Below are 17,350 nucleotides of genomic sequence, written 5' to 3' on the forward strand. Positions count from 1 at the left end.
TCCTCTCTAGGCTGTGTAATTAACTAGTGCTACCTCCTCTCCTCTCCTCTCCTCTCCTCTCTAAGCTGTGTAATTAACTAGTCGTGCCTCCTCTCCTCTCTAGGCTGTGTCATTAACTAGTGCTGCAACCTCTCCTCTCTAGGCTGTGTAATTAACTAGTCCTGCCTCCTCTCCTCTCCTCTCTAGGCTGTGTAATTAACTAGTGCTGCCTCTCCTCTCTAGGCTGTGTAATTAACTAGTCCTGCCTCCTCTCCTCTCTAGGCTGTGCAATTAACTAGTGCTGACTCCTCTCCTCTCTAGGCAGTGTAATTAACGAGTCCTTCCTCCTCTCCTCTCCTCTCTAGGCTGTGTAATTAACTAGTCCTGCCTCATCTCCTCTCTAGGCTGTGTAATTAACTAGTGCTACCTCCTCTCCTCTGTAGGCTGTGTAATTAACTAGTGGTCCTCCTCTCCTGTCTAGGCTGTGTAATTAACTTGTCCTGCCTCCTCTCCTCTCTAGGCTGTGTAATTAACTAGTCCTGCCTCCTCTCCTCTCTAGGCTTTGTCATTAACTAGTCCTGCCTCCTCTCCTCTCCTCTCTAGGCTGTGTAATTAACTAGTCCTGCCTCCTTTCCTCTCCTCTCTTGGCTGTGTAATTAACTAGTCCTCCTCTCCTCTCCTCTCTAGGCTGTGTAAATAAGTAGTGCTGCCTCCTCTCCTCTCCTCTCTAGGCTGTGTAATTAACTAGTGCTGCCTCCTCCCCTCTCTAGGCTGTGTAATTAACAAGTAGCACCTCCTCTCCTCTCTAGGCTGTGTAATTAACTAGTGCTGCCTCCTCTCCTCTCTAGGCTGTGTAATTAACTAGTGCAGCCTCCTCTCCTCTCCTCTCTAGGCTGTGTAAATAACTAGTGCTGCCTCCTCTCCTCTCCTCTCTAGGCTGTGTAATTAACTAGTGCTGCCTCCTCCCCTCTCTAGGCTGTGTAATTAACAAGTAGCACCTCCTCTCCTCTCTAGGCTGTGTAATTAACTAGTCCTTCCTCCTCTCCTCTCTAGGCTGTGTAATTAACTAGTCCTGCCTCCTCACCTCTCCAGGCTGTGTAATTAACTAGTGCTCCCACCTCTCCTCTCTAGGCTGTGCAATTAACTAGTGCTGACTCCTCTCCTCTCTAGGCAGTGTAATTAACGAGTCCTTCCTCCTCTCCTCTCCTCTCTAGGCTGTGTAATTAACTAGTCCTGCCTCATCTCCTCTCTAGGCTGTGTAATTAACTAGTCCTCCTCTCCTCTCCTCTCCTCTGTAGGCTGTGTAATTAACTAGTGGTCCTCCTCTCCTGTCTAGGCTGTGTAATTAACTTGTCCTGCCTCCTCTCCTCTCTAGGCTGTGTATTTAACTTGTCCTGCCTCCTCTCCTCTCTAGGCTTTGTCATTAACTAGTCCTGCCTCCTCTCCTCTCCTCTCTAGGCTGTGTAATTAACTAGTCCTGCCTCCTTTCCTCTCCTCTCTTGGCTGTGTAATTAACTAGTCCTCCTCTCCTCTCCTCTCTAGGCTGTGTAAATAACTAGTGCTGCCTCCTCTCCTCTCCTCTCTAGGCTGTGTAATTAACTAGTGCTGCCTCCTCCCCTCTCTATGCTGTGTAATTAACAAGTAGCAACTCCTCTCCTCTCTAGGCTGTGTAATTAACTAGTGCTGCCTCCGCTCCTCTCCTCTCTAGGCTGTGTAATTAACTAGTGCTGCCTCCGCTCCTCTCCTCTCTAGGCTGTGTAATTAACTAGTGCTGCCTCCGCTCCTCTCCTCTCTAGGCTGTGTAATTAACTAGTGCTACCTCCTCTCCTCTCCTCTCCTCTCTAAGCTGTGTAATTAACTAGTCGTGCCTCCTCTCCTCTCTAGGCTGTGTCATTAACTAGTGCTGCAACCTCTCCTCTCTAGGCTGTGTAATTAACTAGTCCTGCCTCCTCTCCTCTCCTCTCTAGGCTGTGTAATTAACTAGTGCTGCCTCTCCTCTCTAGGCTGTGTAATTAACTAGTCCTGCCTCCTCTCCTCTCTAGGCTGTGCAATTAACTAGTGCTGACTCCTCTCCTCTCTAGGCAGTGTAATTAACGAGTCCTTCCTCCTCTCCTCTCCTCTCTAGGCTGTGTAATTAACTAGTCCTGCCTCATCTCCTCTCTAGGCTGTGTAATTAACTAGTGCTACCTCCGCTCCTCTCCTCTGTAGGCTGTGTAATTAACTAGTGGTCCTCCTCTCCTGTCTAGGCTGTGTAATTAACTTGTCCTGCCTCCTCTCCTCTCTAGGCTGTGTAATTAACTAGTCCTGCCTCCTCTCCTCTCTAGGCTTTGTCATTAACTAGTCCTGCCTCCTCTCCTCTCCTCTCTAGGCTGTGTAATTAACTAGTCCTGCCTCCTTTCCTCTCCTCTCTTGGCTGTGTAATTAACTAGTCCTCCTCTCCTCTCCTCTCTAGGCTGTGTAAATAACTAGTGCTGCCTCCTCTCCTCTCCTCTCTAGGCTGTGTAATTAACTAGTCCTTCCTCCTCTCCTCTCTAGGCTGTGTAATTAACTAGTCCTGCCTCCTCACCTCTCCAGGCTGTGTAATTAACTAGTGCTGCCACCTCTCCTCTCTAGGCTGTGCAATTAACTAGTGCTGACTCCTCTCCTCTCTAGGCTGTGTAATTAACTAGTCCTCCTCTCCTCTCCTCTCTAGGCTGTGTAAATAACTAGTGCTGCCTCCTCTCCTCTCCTCTATAGGCTGTGTAATTAACTAGTGCTGCCTCCTCCCCTCTCTAGGCTGTGTAATTAACAAGTAGCACCTCCTCTCCTCTCTAGGCTGTGTAATTAACTAGTGCTGCCTCCTCTCCTCTCTAGGCTGTGTAATTAACTAGTGCAGCCTCCTCTCCTCTCCTCTCTAGGCTGTGTAAATAACTAGTGCTGCCTCGTCTCCTCTCTAGGCTGTGTAATTAACTAGTGCTGCCTCCTCCCCTCTCTAGGCTGTGTAATTAACAAGTAGCACCTCCTCTCCTCTCTAGGCTGTGTAATTAACTAGTCCTTCCTCCTCTCCTCTCTAGGCTGTGTAATTAACTAGTCCTGCCTCCTCACCTCTCCAGGCTGTGTAATTAACTAGTGCTGCCACCTCTCCTCTCTAGGCTGTGCAATTAACTAGTGCTGACTCCTCTCCTCTCTAGGCAGTGTAATTAACGAGTCCTTCCTCCTCTCCTCTCCTCTCTAGGCTGTGTAATTAACTAGTCCTGCCTCATCTCCTCTCTAGGCTGTGTAATTAACTAGTCCTCCTCTCCTCTCCTCTCCTCTGTAGGCTGTGTAATTAACTAGTGGTCCTCCTCTCCTGTCTAGGCTGTGTAATTAACTTGTCCTGCCTCCTCTCCTCTCTAGGCTGTGTAATTAACTAGTCCTGCCTCCTCTCCTCTCTAGGCTTTGTCATTAACTAGTCCTGCCTCCTCTCCTCTCCTCTCTAGGCTGTGTAATTAACTAGTCCTGCCTCCTTTCCTCTCCTCTCTTGGCTGTGTAATTAACTAGTCCTCCTCTCCTCTCCTCTCTAGGCTGTGTAAATAACTAGTGCTGCCTCCTCTCCTCTCCTCTCTAGGCTGTGTAATTAACTAGTGCTGCCTCCTCCCCTCTCTATGCTGTGTAATTAACAAGTAGCAACTCCTCTCCTCTCTAGGCTGTGTAATTAACTAGTGCTGCCTCCGCTCCTCTCCTCTCTAGGCTGTGTAATTAACTAGTGCTGCCTCCGCTCCTCTCCTCTCTAGGCTGTGTAATTAACTAGTGCTGCCTCCGCTCCTCTCCTCTCTAGGCTGTGTAATTAACTAGTGCTACCTCCTCTCCTCTCCTCTCCTCTCTAAGCTGTGTAATTAACTAGTCGTGCCTCCTCTCCTCTCTAGGCTGTGTCATTAACTAGTGCTGCAACCTCTCCTCTCTAGGCTGTGTAATTAACTAGTCCTGCCTCCTCTCCTCTCCTCTCTAGGCTGTGTAATTAACTAGTGCTGCCTCTCCTCTCTAGGCTGTGTAATTAACTAGTCCTGCCTCCTCTCCTCTCTAGGCTGTGCAATTAACTAGTGCTGACTCCTCTCCTCTCTAGGCAGTGTAATTAACGAGTCCTTCCTCCTCTCCTCTCCTCTCTAGGCTGTGTAATTAACTAGTCCTGCCTCATCTCCTCTCTAGGCTGTGTAATTAACTAGTGCTACCTCCGCTCCTCTCCTCTGTAGGCTGTGTAATTAACTAGTGGTCCTCCTCTCCTGTCTAGGCTGTGTAATTAACTTGTCCTGCCTCCTCTCCTCTCTAGGCTGTGTAATTAACTAGTCCTGCCTCCTCTCCTCTCTAGGCTTTGTCATTAACTAGTCCTGCCTCCTCTCCTCTCCTCTCTAGGCTGTGTAATTAACTAGTCCTGCCTCCTTTCCTCTCCTCTCTTGGCTGTGTAATTAACTAGTCCTCCTCTCCTCTCCTCTCTAGGCTGTGTAAATAACTAGTGCTGCCTCCTCTCCTCTCCTCTCTAGGCTGTGTAATTAACTAGTCCTTCCTCCTCTCCTCTCTAGGCTGTGTAATTAACTAGTCCTGCCTCCTCACCTCTCCAGGCTGTGTAATTAACTAGTGCTGCCACCTCTCCTCTCTAGGCTGTGCAATTAACTAGTGCTGACTCCTCTCCTCTCTAGGCTGTGTAATTAACTAGTCCTCCTCTCCTCTCCTCTCTAGGCTGTGTAAATAACTAGTGCTGCCTCCTCTCCTCTCCTCTCTAGGCTGTGTAATTAACTAGTGCTGCCTCCTCCCCTCTCTAGGCTGTGTAATTAACAAGTAGCACCTCCTCTCCTCTCTAGGCTGTGTAATTAACTAGTGCTGCCTCCTCTCCTCTCTAGGCTGTGTAATTAACTAGTGCAGCCTCCTCTCCTCTCCTCTCTAGGCTGTGTAAATAACTAGTGCTGCCTCCTCTCCTCTCTAGGCTGTGTAATTAACTAGTGCTGCCTCCTCCCCTCTCTAGGCTGTGTAATTAACAAGTAGCACCTCCTCACCTCTCCAGGCTGTGTAATTAACTAGTGCTGCCACCTCTCCTCTCTAGGCTGTGCAATTAACTAGTGCTGACTCCTCTCCTCTCTAGGCAGTGTAATTAACGAGTCCTTCCTCCTCTCCTCTCCTCTCTAGGCTGTGTAATTAACTAGTCCTGCCTCATCTCCTCTCTAGGCTGTGTAATTAACTAGTCCTCCTCTCCTCTCCTCTCCTCTGTAGGCTGTGTAATTAACTAGTGGTCCTCCTCTCCTGTCTAGGCTGTGTAATCAACTTGTCCTGCCTCCTCTCCTCTCTAGGCTGTGTAATTAACTAGTCCTGCCTCCTCTCCTCTCTAGGCTTTGTCATTAACTAGTCCTGCCTCCTCTCCTCTCCTCTCTAGGCTGTGTAATTAACTAGTCCTGCCTCCTTTCCTCTCCTCTCTTGGCTGTGTAATTAACTAGTCCTCCTCTCCTCTCCTCTCTAGGCTGTGTAAATAACTAGTGCTGCCTCCTCTCCTCTCCTCTCTAGGCTGTGTAATTAACTAGTGCTGCCTCCTCCCCTCTCTAGGCTGTGTAATTAACAAGTAGCAACTCCTCTCCTCTCTAGGCTGTGTAATTAACTAGTGCTGCCTCCGCTCCTCTCCTCTCTAGGCTGTGTAATTAACTAGTGCTGCCTCCGCTCCTCTCCTCTCTAGGCTGTGTAATTAACTAGTGCTGCCTCCACTCCTCTCCTCTCTAGGCTTTGTAATTATCGTGCTGCCTGCTCTCCTCTCTAGGCTGTGTAATTAACTAGTCCTGCCTCCTCTTCTCTCCTCTCTAGGCTGTGTAATTAACTAGTCCTGCCTCCTCTCCTCTCTTGGCTGTGTAATTAACTAGTGCTACCTCCTCTCCTCTCCTCTCTAAGCTGTGTAATTAACTAGTCGTGCCTCCTCTACTCTCTAGGCTGTGTAATTAACTAGTCCTGCCTCCTCTCCTCTCCTCCCTAGGCTGTGTAATTAACTAGTCCTGCCTCCTCTCCTCTCTAGGCTGTGTAATGAACTAGTGCTGCCTCCTCTCCTCTCCTCTCTAGGCTGTGTAATTAACTAGTCCTGCCTCCTCTCCTCTCCTCTCTAGGCTATGTAATTAACTAGTCCTGCCACCTCTCCTCTCTTTGTCATTAACTAGTCCTGCCTCCTCTCCTCTCCTCTTTAGGCTGTGTAATTAACTAGTCCTGCCTCCTTTCCTCTCCTCTCTTGGCTGTGTAATTAACTAGTCCTCCTCTCCTCTCCTCTCTAGGCTGTGTAAATAACTAGTGCTGCCTCCTCTCCTCTCCTCTCTAGGCTGTGTAATTAACTAGTGCTGCCTCCTCTCCTCTCTAGGCTGTGTAATTAACTAGTGCAGCCTCCTCTCCTTTCCTCTCTAGGCTGTGTAATTAACTAGTGCTGCCTCCTCTCCTCTCCTCTCCTCTCTAGGCTGTGTAATTAACTAGTGCTGCCACCTCTCCTCTCCTCTCCTCTCTAGGCTGTGTAAATAACTAGTGCTGCCTCCTTTCCTCTCCTCTCTAGGCTGTGTAATTACCTAGTCCTGCCTCCTCTCCTCTCTAGGCTGTGTAATTAACTAGTGCTGCCTCCGCTCCTCTCCTCTCTAGGCTGTATAATTAACTAGTGCTGCCTCCACTCCTCTCCTCTCTAGGCTTTGTAATTATCGTGCTGCCTGCTCTCCTCTCTAGGCTGTGTAATTAACTAGTCCTGCCTCCTCTTCTCTACTCTCTAGGCTGTGTAATTAACTAGTCCTGCCTCCTCTCCTCTCTAGGCTGTGTAATTAACTAGTGCTACCTCCTCTCCTCTCCTCTCTAAGCTGTGTAATTAACTAGTCGTGCCTCCTCTCCTCTCTAGGCTGTGTCATTAACTAGTGCTGCAACCTCTCCTCTCTAGGCTGTGTAATTAACTAGTCCTGCCTCCTCTCCTCTCCTCTCTAGGCTGTGTAATTAACTAGTGCTGCCTCTCCTCTCTAGGCTGTGTAATTAACTAGTCCTGCCTCCTCTCCTCTCTAGGCTTTGTCATTAACTAGTCCTGCCTCCTCTCCTCTCCTCTCTAGGCTGTGTAATTAACTAGTCCTGCCTCCTCACCTCTCCAGGCTGTGTAATTAACTAGTGCTGCCACATCTCCTCTCTAGGCTGTGCAATTAACTAGTGCTGACTCCTCTCCTCTCTAGGCAGTGTAATTAACGAGTCCTTCCTCCTCTCCTCTCCTCTCTAGGCTGTGTAATTAACTAGTCCTGCCTCATCTCCTCTCTAGGCTGTGTAATTAACTAGTCCTCCTCTCCTCTCCTCTCCTCTGTAGGCTGTGTAATTAACTAGTGGTCCTCCTCTCCTGTCTAGGCTGTGTAATTAACTTGTCCTGCCTCCTCTCCTCTCTAGGCTGTGTAATTAACTAGTCCTGCCTCCTCTCCTCTCTAGGCTTTGTCATTAACTAGTCCTGCCTCCTCTCCTCTCCTCTCTAGGCTGTGTAATTAACTAGTCCTGCCTCCTTTCCTCTCCTCTCTTGGCTGTGTAATTAACTAGTCCTCCTCTCCTCTCCTCTCTAGGCTGTGTAAATAACTAGTGCTGCCTCCTCTCCTCTCCTCTCTAGGCTGTGTAATTAACTAGTGCTGCCTCCTCCCCTCTCTATGCTGTGTAATTAACAAGTAGCAACTCCTCTCCTCTCTAGGCTGTGTAATTAACTAGTGCTGCCTCCGCTCCTCTCCTCTCTAGGCTGTGTAATTAACTAGTGCTGCCTCCGCTCCTCTCCTCTCTAGGCTGTGTAATTAACTAGTGCTGCCTCCACTCCTCTCCTCTCTAGGCTTTGTAATTATCGTGCTGCCTGCTCTCCTCTCTAGGCTGTGTAATTAACTAGTCCTGCCTCCTCTTCTCTCCTCTCTAGGCTGTGTAATTAACTAGTCCTGCCTCCTCTCCTCTCTAGGCTGTGTAATTAACTAGTGCTACCTCCTCTCCTCTCCTCTCCTCTCTAAGCTGTGTAATTAACTAGTCGTGCCTCCTCTCCTCTCTAGGCTGTGTAATTAACTAGTCCTGCCTCCTCTCCTCTCCTCCCTAGGCTGTGTAATTAACTAGTCCTGCCTCCTCTCCTCTCTAGGCTGTGTAATGAACTAGTGCTGCCTCCTCTCCTCTCCTCTCTAGGCTGTGTAATTAACTAGTCCTGCCTCCTCTCCTCTCCTCTCTAGGCTATGTAATTAACTAGTCCTGCCTCCTCTCCTCTCTTTGTCATTAACTAGTCCTGCCTCCTCTCCTCTCCTCTCTAGGCTTTGTAATTAACTAGTCCTGCCTCCTTTCCTCTCCTCTCTTGGCTGTGTAATTAACTAGTCCTCCTCTCCTCTCCTCTCTAGGCTGTGTAAATAACTAGTGCTGCCTCCTCTCCTCTCCTCTCTAGGCTGTGTAATTAACTAGTGCTGCCTCCTCCCCTCTCTAGGCTGTGTAATTAACAAGTAGCACCTCCTCTCCTCTCTAGGCAGTGTAATTAACTAGTGCTGCCTCCTCTCCTCTCTAGGCTGTGTAATTAACTAGTGCAGCCTCCTCTCCTTTCCTCTCTAGGCTGTGTAATTAACTAGTGCTGCCTCCTCTCCTCTCCTCTCTAGGCTGTGTAATTAACTAGTGCTGCCTCCTCTCCTCTCCTCTCCTCTCCTCTCCTCTCTAGGCTGTGTAAATAACTAGTGCTGCCTCCTTTCCTCTCCTCTCTAGGCTGTGTAATTACCTAGTCCTGCCTCCTCTCCTCTCTAGGCTGTGTAATTAACTAGTGCTGCCTCCGCTCCTCTCCTCTCTAGGCTGTGTAATTAACTAGTGCTGCCTCCACTCCTCTCCTCTCTAGGCTGTGTAATTATCGTGCTGCCTGCTCTCCTCTCTAGGCTGTGTAATTAACTAGTCCTGCCTCCTCTTCTCTCCTCTCTAGGCTGTGTAATTAACTAGTCCTGCCTCCTCTCCTCTCTAGGCTGTGTAATTAACTAGTGCTACCTCCTCTCCTCTCCTCTCCTCTCTAAGCTGTGTAATTAACTAGTCGTGCCTCCTCTCCTCTCTAGGCTGTGTCATTAACTAGTGATGCAACCTCTCCTCTCTAGGCTGTGTAATTAACTAGTCCTGCCTCCTCTCCTCTCCTCTCTAGGCTGTGTAATTAACTAGTGCTACCTCCTCTCCTCTCCTCTGTAGGCTGTGTAATTAACTAGTGGTCCTCCTCTCCTGTCTAGGCTGTGTAATTAACTTGTCCTGCCTCCTCTCCTCTCTAGGCTGTGTAATTAACTAGTCCTGCCTCCTCTCCTCTCTAGGCTTTGTCATTAACTAGTCCTGCCTCCTCTCCTCTCCTCTCTAGGCTGTGTAATTAACTAGTCCTGCCTCCTTTCCTCTCCTCTCTTGGCTGTGTAATTAACTAGGCCTCCTCTCCCCTCCTCTCTAGGCTGTGTAAATAACTAGTGCTGCCTCCTCTCCTCTCCTCTCTAGGCTGTGTAATTAACTAGTGCTGCCTCCTCCCCTCTCTAGGCTGTGTAATTAACAAGTAGCACCTCCTCTCCTCTCTAGGCTGTGTAATTAACTAGTGCTGCCTCCTCTCCTCTCTAGGCTGTGTAATTAACTAGTGCAGCCTCCTCTCCTTTCCTCTCTAGGCTGTGTAATTAGCTTGTGCCGCCTCCTCTCCTCTCCTCTCTAGGCTGTGTAATTAACTAGTGCTGCCTCCTCTCCTCTCCTCTCTAGGCTGTGTAATTAACTAGTGCTGCCTCCTTTCCTCTCCTCTCTAGGCTGTGTAATTAACTAATCCTGCCTCCTCTCCTCTCTAGGCTGTGTAATTAACTAGTGCTGCCTCCGCTCCTCTCCTCTCTAGGCTGTGTAATTAACTAGTGCTGCCTCCACTCCTCTCCTCTCTAGGCTGTGTAATTATCGTGCTGCCTGCTCTCCTCTCTAGGCTGTGTAATTAACTAGTCCTGCATCCTCTTCTCTCCTCTCTAGGCTGTGTAATTAACTAGTGCTACCTCCTCTCCTCTCCTCTCCTCTCTAAGCTGTGTAATTAACTAGTCGTGCCTCCTCTCCTCTCTAGGCTGTGTAATTAACTAGTGCTGCAACCTCTCCTCTCTAGGCTGTGTAATTAACTAGTCCTAAATCCTCTCGTCTCCTTTCTAAGGTTGTATAATTAACTAGTGCTGCCTCTCCTCTCTAGGCTGTGTAATTAACTATTCCTGCCTCCTCTCCTCTCTAGGCTGTGTAATTAACTAGTGCTGCCACCTCTCCTCTCTAGGCTGTGCAATTAACTAGTCCTGCCTCCTCTCCTGTCTAGGCTGTGTAATTAACTAGTCCTGCCTCCTCTCCTCTCCTCTCTAGGCTGTGTAATTAACTAGTCCTGCCTCCTCTCCTCTCTAGGCTGTGTAATTAACTAGTGTTGCCTCCTCTCCTCTCCTCTCTAGGCTGTGTAATTAACTAGTGCTGCCTCCTCTCCTCTCCTCTCTAGGCTTTGTAATTAATTAGTGCTGCCTCCTCTCATGTTTAGGCTGTGTAATTAACTAGTCCTGCCTCCTCTCCTCTCCTCTCTAGGCTGTGTAATTAACTAGTCCTGCCTCCTCTCCTGTCTAGGCTGTGTAATTAACTAGTCCTGCCTCCTCTCCTCTCCTCTCTAGGCTGTGTAATTAACTAGTGCTGCAACCTCTCCTCTCTAGGCTGTGTAATTAACTAGTCCTGCCTCCTCTCCTCTCCTCTCTAGGCTGTGTAATTAACTAGTGCTGCCTCTCCTCTCTAGGCTGTGTAATTAACTAGTCCTGCCTCCTCTCCTCTCTAGGCTGTGCAATTAACTAGTGCTGACTCCTCTCCTCTCTAGGCTGTGTAATTAACTAGTCCTGCCTCCTCTTCTCTCCTCTCTAGGCTGTGTAATTAACTAGTCCTGCCTCCTCTCCTCTCTAGGCTGTGTAATTAACTAGTGCTACCTCCTCTCCTCTCCTCTCCTCTCCTCTCTAAGCTGTGTAATTAACTAGTCGTGCCTCTTCTCCTCTCTAGGCTGTGTAATTAACTAGTGCTGCAACCTCTCCTCTCTAGGCTGTGTAATTAACTAGTCCTGCCTCCTCTCCTCTCCTCTCTAGGCTGTGTAATTAACTAGTGCTCCCTCTCCTCTCTAGGCTGTGTAATTAACTAGTCCTGCCTCCTCTCCTCTCTAGGCTGTGCAATTAACTAGTGCTGACTCCTCTCCTCTCTAGGCAGTGTAATTAACGAGTCCTTCCTCCTCTCCTCTCCTTTCTAGGCTGTGTAATTAACTAGTCCTGCCTCATCTCCTCTCTAGGCTGTGTAATTAACTAGTGCTACCTCCTCTCCGCTCCTCTGTAGGCTGTGTAATTAACTAGTGGTCCTCCTCTCCTGTCTAGGCTGTGTAATTAACTTGTCCTGCCTCCTCTTCTCTCTAGGCTGTGTAATTAACTAGTCCTGCCTCCTCTCCTCTCTAGGCTTTGTCATTAACTAGTCCTGCCTCCTCTCCTCTCCTCTCTAGGCTGTGTAATTAACTAGTCCTGCCTCCTTTCCTCTCATCTCTTGGCTGTGTAATTAACTAGTCCTCCTCTCCTCTCCTCTCTAGGCTGTGTAAATAACTTGTGCTGCCTCCTCTCCTCTCCTCTCTAGGCTGTGTAATTAACTAGTGCTGCCTCCTCCCCTCTCTAGGCTGTGTAATTAACAAGTAGCACCTCCTCTCCTCTCTAGGCTGTGTAATTAACTAGTGCTGCCTCCTCTCCTCTCTAGGCTGTGTAATTAACTAGTGCAGCCTCCTCTCCTTTCCTCTCTAGGCTGTGTAATTAACTAGTGCTGCCTCCTCTCCTCTCCTCTCTAGGCTGTGTAATTAGCTAGTGCTGCCTCCTCTCCTCTCCTCTCTAGGCTGTGTAATTAACTAATGCTGCTTCCTTTCCTCTCCTCTCTAGGCTGTGTAATTAACTAGTCCTTCCTCCTCTCCTCTCTAGGCTGTGTAATTAACTAGTGCTGCCTCCGCTCCTCTCCTCTCTAGGCTGTGTAATTAACTAGTCCTGCCTCCTCTTCTCTCCTCTCTAGGCTGTGTAATTAACTAGTCCTGCCTCCTCTCCTCTCTAGGCTGTGTAATTAACTAGTGCTACCTCCTCTCCTCTCCTCTCTAAGCTGTGTAATTAACTAGTCGTGCCTCCTCTCCTCTCTAGGCTGTGTAATTAACTAGTGCTGCAACCTCTCCTCTCTAGGCTGTGTAATTAACTAGTCCTGCCTCCTCTCCTCTCCTCTCTAGGCTGTGTAATTAACTAGTGCTGCCTCTCCTCTCTAGGCTGTGTAATTAACTAGTCCTGCCTCCTCTCCTCTCTAGGCTGTGTAATTAACTAGTGCTGCCACCTCTCCTCTCTAGGCTGTGCAATTAACTAGTCCTGCCTCCTCTCCTTTCTAGGCTGTGTAATTAACTAGTCCTGCCTCCTCTCCTCTCCTCTCTAGGCTGTGTAATTAACTAGTCCTGCCTCCTCTCCTCTCTAGGCTGTGTAATTAACTAGTGCTGCCTCCTCCCCTCTCTAGGCTGTGTAATTAACAAGTAGCACCTCCTCTCCTCTCTAGGCAGTGTAATTAACTAGTGCTGCCTCCTCTCCTCTCTAGGCTGTGTAATTAACTAGTGCAGCCTCCTCTCCTTTCCTCTCTAGGCTGTGTAATTAACTAGTGCTGCCTCCTCTCCTCTCCTCTCTAGGCAGTGTAATTAACTAGTGCTGCCTCCTCTCCTCTCCTCTCTAGGCTGTGTAATTAACTAGTGCTGCCTCCTCTTCTCTCCTCTCTAGGCTGTGTAATTAACTAGTACTGCCTCCTCTCCTCTCTAGGCTGTGCAATTAACTAGTGCTAACTCCTCTCCTCTCCTCTCCTCTCTAAGCTGTGTAATTAACTAGTCGTGCCTCCTCTCCTCTCTAGGCTGTGTAATTAACTAGTGCTGCAACCTCTCCTCTCTAGGCTGTGTAATTAACTAGTCCTGCCTCCTCTCCTCTCCTCTCTAGGCTGTGTAATTAACTAGTGCTGCCTCTCCTCTCTAGGCTGTGTAATTAACTAGTCCTGCCTCCTCTCCTCTCTAGGCTGTGCAATTAACTAGTGCTGACTCCTCTCCTCTCTAGGCAGTGTAATTAACGAGTCCTTCCTCCTCTCCTCTCCTCTCTAGGCTGTGTAATTAACTAGTCCTGCCTCATCTCCTCTCTAGGCTGTGTAATTAACTAGTGCTACCTCCTCTCCGCTCCTCTGTAGGCTGTGTAATTAACTAGTGGTCCTCCTCTCCTGTCTAGGCTGTGTAATTAACTTGTCCTGCCTCCTCTTCTCTCTAGGCTGTGTAATTAACTAGTCCTGCCTCCTCTCCTCTCTAGGCTTTGTCATTAACTAGTCCTGCCTCCTCTCCTCTCCTCTCTAGGCTGTGTAATTAACTAGTCCTGCCTCCTTTCCTCTCATCTCTTGGCTGTGTAATTAACTAGTCCTCCTCTCCTCTCCTCTCTAGGCTGTGTAAATAACTTGTGCTGCCTCCTCTCCTCTCCTCTCTAGGCTGTGTAATTAACTAGTGCTGCCTCCTCCCCTCTCTAGGCTGTGTAATTAACAAGTAGCACCTCCTCTCCTCTCTAGGCTGTGTAATTAACTAGTGCTGCCTCCTCTCCTCTCTAGGCTGTGTAATTAACTAGTGCAGCCTCCTCTCCTTTCCTCTCTAGGCTGTGTAATTAACTAGTGCTGCCTCCTCTCCTCTCCTCTCTAGGCTGTGTAATTAACTAGTGCTGCATCCTCTCCTCTCCTCTCTAGGCGGTGTAATTAACTAATGCTGCTTCCTTTCCTCTCCTCTCTAGGCTGTGTAATTAACTAGTCCTTCCTCCTCTCCTCTCTAGGCTGTGTAATTAACTAGTGCTGCCTCCGCTCCTCTCCTCTCTAGGCTGTGTAATTAACTAGTCCTGCCTCCTCTTCTCTCCTCTCTAGGCTGTGTAATTAACTAGTCCTGCCTCCTCTCCTCTCTAGGCTGTGTAATTAACTAGTGCTACCTCCTCTCCTCTCCTCTCTAAGCTGTGTAATTAACTAGTCGTGCCTCCTCTCCTCTCTAGGCTGTGTAATTAACTAGTGCTGCAACCTCTCCTCTCTAGGCTGTGTAATTAACTAGTCCTGCCTCCTCTCCTCTCCTCTCTAGGCTGTGTAATTAACTAGTGCTGCCTCTCCTCTCTAGGCTGTGTAATTAACTAGTCCTGCCTCCTCTCCTCTCTAGGCTGTGTAATTAACTAGTGCTGCCACCTCTCCTCTCTAGGCTGTGCAATTAACTAGTCCTGCCTCCTCTCCTGTCTAGGCTGTGTAATTAACTAGTCCTGCCTCCTCTCCTCTCCTCTCTAGGCTGTGTAATTAACTAGTCCTGCCTCCTCTCCTCTCTAGGCTGTGTAATTAACTAGTGTTGCCTCCTCTCCTCTCCTCTCTAGGCTGTGTAATTAACTAGTGCTGCCTCCTCTCCTCTCCTCTCTAGGCTGTGTAATTAATTAGTGCTGCCTCCTCTCATGTTTAGGCTGTGTAATTAACTAGTCCTGCCTCCTCTCCTCTCCTCCCTACGCTGTGTAATTAACTAGTCCTGCCTCCTCTCCTCTCTAGGCTGTGTAATGAACTAGAGCTGCCTCCTCTCCTCTCCTCTCCTCTCTAGGCTGTGTAATTAACTAGTCCTGCCTCCTCTCCTCTCCTCTCTAGGCTATGTAATTAACTAGTCCTGCCTCCTCTCCTCTCTAGGCTTTGTCATTAACTAGTCCTGCCCCCTCTCCTCTCCTCTCTAGGCTGTGTAATTAACTAGTCCTGCTTCCTTTCCTCTCCTCTCTTGGCTGTGTAATTAACTAGTCCTCCTCTCCTCTCCTCTCTAGGCTGTGTAATTAACTAGTGCAGCCTCCTCCCCTCTCTAGGCTGTGTAATTAACAAGTAGCACCTCCTCTCCTCTCTATGCTGTGTAATTAACTAGTGCTGCCTCCTCTCCTCTCTAGGCTGTGTAATTAACTAGTGCAGCCTCCTCTCCTTTCCTCTCTAGGCTGTGTAATTAACTAGTGCTGCCTCCTCTCATCTCCTCTCTAGGCTGTGTAATTAACTAGTGCTGCCACCTCTCCTCTCCTCTCTAGGCTGTGTAATTAACTAGTGCTGCCTCCTTCCCTCTCCTCTCTAGGCTGTGTAATTAACTAGTCCTGCCTCCTCTCCTCTCTAGGCTGTGTAATTAACTAGTGCTGCCTCCGCTCCTCTCCTCTCTAGGCTGTGTAATTAACTAGTGCTGCCTCCTCTTCTCTCCTCTCTAGGCTGTGTAATTAACTAGTCCTGTCTCCTCTCCTCTCTAGGCTGTGTAATTAACTAGTGCTACCTCCTCTCCTCTCCTCTCCTCTCCTCTCTAAGCTGTGTAATTAACTAGTCGTGCCTCTTCTCCTCTCTAGGCTGTGTAATTAACTAGTGCTGCAACCTCTCCTCTCTAGGCTGTGTAATTAACTAGTAATGCCTCCTCTCCTCTCCTCTCTAGGCTGTGTAATTAACTAGTGCTCCCTCTCCTCTCTAGGCTGTGTAATTAACTAGTCCTGCCTCCTCTCCTCTCTAGGCTGTGCAATTAACTAGTGCTGACTCCTCTCCTCTCTAGGCAGTGTAATTAACGAGTCCTTCCTCCTCTCCTCTCCTCTCTAGGCTGTGTAATTAACTAGTCCTGCCTCATCTCCTCTCTAGGCTGTGTAATTAACTAGTGCTACCTCCTCTCCGCTCCTCTGTAGGCTGTGTAATTAACTAGTGGTCCTCCTCTCCTGTCTAGGCTGTGTAATTAACTTGTCCTGCCTCCTCTTCTCTCTAGGCTGTGTAATTAACTAGTCCTGCCTCCTCTCCTCTCTAGGCTTTGTCATTAACTACTCCTGCCTCCTCTCCTCTCCTCTCTAGGCTGTGTAATTAACTAGTCCTGCCTCCTTTCCTCTCATCTCTTGGCTGTGTAATTAACTAGTCCTCCTCTCCTCTCCTCTCTAGGCTGTGTAAATAACTTGTGCTGCCTCCTCTCCTCTCCTCTCTAGGCTGTGTAATTAACTAGTGCTGCCTCCTCCCCTCTCTAGGCTGTGTAATTAACAAGTAGCACCTCCTCTCCTCTCTAGGCTGTGTAATTAACTAGTGCTGCCTCCTCTCCTCTCTAGGCTGTGTAATTAACTAGTGCAGCCTCCTCTCCTTTCCTCTCTAGGCTGTGTAATTAACTAGTGCTGCCTCCTCTCCTCTCTAGGCTGTGTAATTAACTAGTGCTGCTTCCTCTCCTCTCCTCTCTAGGCTGTGTAATTAACTAATGCTGCTTCCTTTCCTCTCCTCTCTAGGCTGTGTAATTAACTAGTCCTTCCTCCTCTCCTCTCTAGGCTGTGTAATTAACTAGTGCTGCCTCCGCTCCTCTCCTCTCTAGGCTGTGTAATTAACTAGTCCTGCCTCCTCTTCTCTCCTCTCTAGGCTGTGTAATTAACTAGTCCTGCCTCCTCTCCTCTCTAGGCTGTGTAATTAACTAGTGCTACCTCCTCTCCTCTCCTCTCTAAGCTGTGTAATTAACTAGTCGTGCCTCCTCTCCTCTCTAGGCTGTGTAATTAACTAGTGCTGCAACCTCTCCTCTCTAGGCTGTGTAATTAACTAGTCCTGCCTCCTCTCCTCTCCTCTCTAGGCTGTGTAATTAACTAGTGCTGCCTCTCCTCTCTAGGCTGTGTAATTAACTAGTCCTGCCTCCTCTCCTCTCTAGGCTGTGTAATTAACTAGTGCTGCCACCTCTCCTCTCTAGGCTGTGCAATTAACTAGTCCTGCCTCCTCTCCTGTCTAGGCTGTGTAATTAACTAGTCCTGCCTCCTCTCCTCTCCTCTCTAGGCTGTGTAATTAACTAGTCCTGCCTCCTCTCCTCTCTAGGCTGTGTAATTAACTAGTGTTGCCTCCTCTCCTCTCCTCTCTAGGCTGTGTAATTAACTAGTGCTGCCTCCTCTCCTCTCCTCTCTAGGCTGTGTAATTAATTAGTGCTGCCTCCTCTCATGTTTAGGCTGTGTAATTAACTAGTCCTGCCTCCTCTCCTCTCCTCCCTACGCTGTGTAATTAACTAGTCCTGCCTCCTCTCCTCTCTAGGCTGTGTAATGAACTAGAGCTGCCTCCTCTCCTCTCCTCTCTAGGCTGTGTAATTAACTAGTCCTGCCTCCTCTCCTCTCCTCTCTAGGCTATGTAATTAACTAGTCCTGCCTCCTCTCCTCTCTAGGCTTTGTCATTAACTAGTCCTGCCCCCTCTCCTCTCCTCTCTAGGCTGTGTAATTAACTAGTCCTGCTTCCTTTCCTCTCCTCTCTTGGCTGTGTAATTAACTAGTCCTCCTCTCCTCTCCTCTCTAGGCTGTGTAATTAACTAGTGCAGCCTCCTCCCCTCTCTAGGCTGTGTAATTAACAAGTAGCACCTCCTCTCCTC

This window comes from Salmo salar, chromosome 17, assembly GCF_965601325.2.
Source record: "Salmo salar chromosome 17, fSalSal1, whole genome shotgun sequence".
Lineage (NCBI taxonomy): Eukaryota > Metazoa > Chordata > Actinopteri > Salmoniformes > Salmonidae > Salmo > Salmo salar.